The sequence below is a fragment of the Humulus lupulus genome, chromosome 3 (genome assembly GCF_963169125.1).
Source record: "Humulus lupulus chromosome 3, drHumLupu1.1, whole genome shotgun sequence".
Taxonomy (NCBI): domain Eukaryota; kingdom Viridiplantae; phylum Streptophyta; class Magnoliopsida; order Rosales; family Cannabaceae; genus Humulus; species Humulus lupulus.
In genome coordinates, this window is record NC_084795.1 from 205,273,212 (window position 1) to 205,278,953 (window position 5,742).

A 5,742-nucleotide genomic window follows, 5' to 3' on the forward strand; every position below is an offset into this window, starting at 1 on the left:
AATTGGGTAAAATGACTAAAATGACCCTACTTGGACAAAAAGGGATTAGAACTAATAGGGAGGGCATTTTGGTCAATTGGATTTTTAAAGATAGATTATTTGAGGCTTTATATAGTGAGTGGGATTGTTAGAGAGTATGAGAAATCTGAAGGAAAAGAAAGAAAAAGGAAGAAAAGAAAAGAGAGAGAAACAGAGGGTTTTCCAAAGGGGCGGTTTGAGGATTCTAGCACCGTCTCTCTTCAAATTTCTTGGGGCAAAGCTCAGTGGAGAGCTAGGATAGGCTGAGCATCAAGGATCTTAAGGTTATACTTGAAGATTTGGCAAGGATTAGCAAGAACACATCAACTTTTGAGGTAAGTTTTTAGAAATTTCAGTTTTAAGGGTTTGGCTGGTTTGAGCTGTGTTTTGAGCTGAGTTGATGGGAACTTTAGGGAATTTCTAGGCAAGCTTTGAGGAAGAGCAAGCTATGAAGGTCTAGGAAATGAATCAAGGTCGAAATTTCATCAACGGTATGAATTCTAAGCCTTTAACTTTGTTGTTTGACTGAATTTCTGAGTTAGGGTTGATCATGGTGAATTTTGAGATTTGGGTTGAATGTGCTTGGGTTTTGAGGATTTGGGATGCTTGGGATGAGTGGAGAGTGTTTATAATCTTGATTTTGAGTTTGGTAAAGATTTGGGGAAGTTTGGGTTGAGATTGGCTCAAAGAAATCGCAGAAATGGAATTTGGGTTTTGCCTGCCCGCAACTAGCGCTACAGCGCTAGTCTTTGGGCGCTGTAGCGCTAGGCCTTGTTTCTGGGATGGTGCTGATTCTGCTTGTAGCGCTATAGCGCTCTCTTTTGAGCGCTGTAGCGCTACCCTGCGCCCAGAATGGGGTTTTTGGGCTATTTGTGAGGGATTTTGACCTAGGGTTCGGGGTTTGATTCCACCACCTTGTTTTGTGGATCTAGGACTTCCGGGGGGGCTCGGGATTGGTCCCGAGGCTAGGTTTTCGGACTTGGGGTTCGGTGTTGACTTTGACCTATGGTTGTGTTTAGGTGTGCGCTAGGGCTCGAGTGGGATCGTGCTCAAGGAGTCAAGTGTTGAAAGCTATCGAATTGAAAGGTAAGAAAACTATAACACCCGTAGGATAGGGCATGGGCCCATAGTGTGATTGCGGGGCACGGCCCTATATTGCATTACATGTTAGGGTGCAGACTTGATTGAATTAATATATGTTCAAATGTTATTTGAGTTAGACTATCTGTGATTATAGTTGAATGATACGGCGAGGAGCCGAGAATGGCGAAAGGCCGAGAACGGCAGTGGGGCCGGAAGTACCACATAGCACGTGGAGTGCTTGTAGTCAGGGTGGGACCCCATGGATACATGTGATATCCTTACGGTGAGGACCGAGACCCCAGGCTTTGGTAAGGCTTCTGGGGCGGCATGGCCAGGTTGCTTAAGTCGAATGGTTGACCTGTTTATCTGTGGACTATCTGATATGATTAACTGTATAAATTGCATATGTTATGTACTGCTTGAGTTTTCTTGCTGGGCTTCGGCTCACGGGTGCTCTGTGTTACAGGTAAGGGCATAGATTGAGTCAAGCAGCCATGAGTACGGAGAGCGTGAAGCGACGCGTACATGTTCGGCCTGCCCGACTGCTTTGGTTGGGGGTTTATTCGAGAAATGGATGTAATAATCTATGATTTTTATAACTAATCAACTGTAAACTTATTTTAAGATGTAAATAGTTTTCAAACCCTATTTTGGGATCCCAAATGTTTAATACTAGAAGTTTTAATGAAACAACGCATTTTCGAAGATTACAGCCTTAACTTTTGATTAGTCACACTTTCATTTTAAAAACCTCAGTTAGCGAGTTCATTGCACACTGTTTTTTCTTAAAACTCACTTGGCAACGACTCTAAGGAAGTAGGGCGTTACAAGGACTCTCCACCTGCCCCACAGAATTGGCAATAGATGTTTGTCGAAATGGAAGCAAGACTGCAACGAACAGAGGAAGAACATCGACAGTTAAGGCAGCAAGCCCCTCCATAGGTCACTGGGTTGGCAGTTCAGCAGGTTGTGGCGCTAGTGCCGGTTCAACCTATTGTGGAGAACAGATGCGATCCTTTATATGAGAGGTTCAGGAAACAACATCCTCCCACCTTTGAAGGTGGATCAGACCCACTGTGGGCAGAGCAGTGGATGAATATGATTTCCTCGATTCTGGATTTTATGAGGGTTGAAGGAAACGAGAAGGTGGCTTGTGCTAGCTCCATGTTCAGAGAGGATGCCCGCATCTGGTGGGATGTGGTAGTTCAGAGAAGGAATGTCACTGTTATGACTTGGGAAGAGTTCAGAAACATATTCAACGAGAAGTATTATAGTGTTGCAGTCCGAGCTATGAAGGTTGACGAGTTCATCAACCTGACTTAGAACCGGTTGTCAGTTACTGAGTATGCTTTGAGATTTGACCGATTGGTGAAGTTTGCGCCAGATTTAGTGTCGACGGATGCGGCAAGAAGGGACAGATTTGTACGGGGATTGAACGCTATAATCGCCCGTGATGTGAAGATCACTTTGGATCAAGAGACTACTACCTATGCCTAGGTTGTAGATAAGGCCCTTACAGCTGAGGGGGCTGAGGACCAGATTTGGAGAGAGAACTTTGTTAGGCACGATGCCAGGAGGACGGTGCCTCCTTTTGTTGGATCCAGTCGGGGTAGTGGCTCCAGTGAGCAGAAGAGGAAGGCCCCAGATTCTTTTGTTCCTCCTAGCTTGGATAGGAGGGCACGAGGTGCTTTTGGTGGCCGTCAGGGCAGAGGTGACAACTGGAGGTGCTTTCCAATATGTCCTCGGTGCAGATGATGACACCAGGTTGAGTGCAGGATTAGAGCATGCTTTGTCTATGGGAGTGCCAATCATCTGAAGAAGGACTGCCCACAAGCCAAGAAAGATGAGTCGAAGCAGAGCGACAGTCTCTCTCTTGCTAGGGTATTTACATTGACACACAGACTGAGGCGGAGGCTAGCCCCTTGGTTGTGATTGGTCAAATTTCTAGTGCTGGTTCTTATACTGCATTATTTGATTCAAGAGCTACTCATTCATTTATGTCTACTAGAGTGATAGATCAACTATGTAGACCTAGTGTGATGTATGCTAGGGGTTTTCTGACTTTGTTGCCAACTGGGGAACTGGTAGTCTCTAGGAGATGGATTAGAGCTTTACCAGTAGAGGTAGATAGTAGGGAATTGTTTGCTGATCTGATTGAGCTTATGATGGGTGACTTTGATATGATCTTAGGGATGGATTGGCTATCGAAGTATGGGGCGACGATTGACTGTAAGCGTAGGATGGTGACTTTTGAACCAGAAGGGGAGGTACCCTTTGTATTTATGGGGATAGCCAGTGGCCACAAGTACCTATGATTTCAGCACTAAAGACTAGAGACCTGATGTAGGGAGGTTGCATAGGATTCCTAGCGAATGTTTTGGATACCTCTAGGATTGTGTTAGTTGGACCAGGGGAGACCAGATTGGTCTGTGAGTTCCCTATTTTATTTCCAGCAGATCTGCCAGGGTTACCGCCACAGCGGGAGATTGATTTTGTTATAGAGCTAGTACCAGGGGCGGAGCCAGTATCAAGGACACCATATAGAATGGCTCCAGCAAAGTTGAAAGAGTTGAAGATTCAGTTGCAGGAGTTATTTGATTTGGGGTTCATCAGACCGAGTTTCTCGCCATGGGGTTCTCCAGTGTTGTTTGTCAAGAAGAAGGATGGATCTCTTGGGATGTGTATTGACTACAGGGAGCTGAACAAGTTGACTATTAAGAATAAGTACCCACTTCCTAGGATCGATGATTTATTTGACCAGCTACAAGGAAGAATAGTGTTTTCCAAGATAGATCTCCAGTCAGGTTACCATCGATTAAGGATTAAAGAGGAGGACATATCAAAGACCTCTTTCCGAACGAGGTATGGACACAATGAATTCTTGGTTATGTCCTTTGGATTAACCAATGCCCTAACAGCTTTTATGGATATGATGAATAGGGTTTTCAAGGATTTTCTGGATAAGTTTGTGATTGTGTTCATCGATGACATTCTGGTATACTCTCAGTCAGAGGCAGAGCATTTGCAACATCTACGTTTGGTGTTGCAGCGGTTGAGGGAGCATAGGTTATATGCTAAGTTCAGCAAGTGTGAGTTATGGTTACCACAAGTTACATTTCTGGGCCATATCGTCAGTAAGGAGGGGATTCTGGTTGATCCAAGTAAGATAGAGGTAGTGAGAGATTGGCCTAGACCGAGCAATGTTCCTGAAGTGAGGAGTTTTCTGGATTTGACAGGGTATTATCGGCAGTTTGTTGAGGGGTTCTCCTAGATAGCTACGCCGTTGACAAATTTGACAAAGAAGAAGATAAAGTGTGTTTGGACAGACAGATGTGAGAATAGTTTCAAGGAGTTGAAGCGGCGACTGATCACCGCGCCAGTATTGAGTTTGCAAACAGGGAATGAGAAGTTTGTGGTTTATTGTGATGCTTCAAGATAGGGTTTGGGGTGTGTGCTGATGCAAGCTGTTAAGGTGATAGCCTATGCATCGAGACAGTTAAAGTAGTATGAGCAGAGATATCCCACAAATTATTTGGAGTTGGTAACAGTGGTATTCGAAGTTAAGATTTGGAGACATTATCTGTATGGTGAGAAGTGTGAGATATACACTGACCATAAGAGTTTGAAGTACTTCTTCATGCAGAAGGATCTTAATATGCGCCAGAGACGATGGCTGGAGTTGGTTAAGGATTATGATTGTGATATCCTATACCATCCTGGGAAGGCTAATGTATTGGCTGATGCATTGACTCGGAGAGGCCCAGGACAGTTGTTCAGTTCGAGACAAATATCTGAGAAGCTAGCTGAGGAGATGGCTAAAGTGGGTATAGAGTTTGTTGTTGGTCAATTAGCCAACATCACTCTTTAGTCTACACTCCTCGAGAGGATCAAGGAGGCTCAGGGGAAAGATTCCCAGTTGAGAGGTCGCAGAGAGGACGTCTTAGCCGGAGCGGCAAAAGACTTTTCTATTTCGGAGATGGGATTTCTGAAGTACAAGGGTCGGATCTGTGTTCCGATGGATTCTGATATCCAGCGGGAGATCTTAGATGAACTGCATACGACTCCCTATTCCTTACATCCAGGTACGATGAAGGTGTACCAGGATCTGAGAGCTTTGCATTGGTGGTCGGGCATGAAAAGGGATGTGGTGGATTATGTGGCCAAGTGTTTAACTTGTCAGCAGGTAAAGGCTGAACATCAGAGGCCAGCAGGATTGCTACAGCCTCTACGGTTCCAAAGTGGAAGTGGGAAGATATCACCATGGACTTCGTGGTTGGTTTGCCGAAAACCGTGAGTCAACATGACTTGGTGTGGGTGATTGTTGATAGGTATACCAAGTCCGCCCACTTTTTATCTATCAGGACGACTTATACTGTGGAGCAGTATGCTGAGTTATATGTGAAGGACATTGTTCGAATTCATGGGGCTCCGAGGTCGATAATATCTGACAGGGACCCCACCTTCACCTCCAAGTTTTGGGAGAGTCTGCAGAAGGCTATGGGCACACAGTTACAGTTTAGTACCGCTTATCATCCACAGACAGATGGACAGTCTGAGAGGGCGATTCAGATACTGGAGGACATGTTGCGAGCCTGTGTGGTAGACTCTAGGGGATCTTGGAGTAAGTATCTCACTTTGATT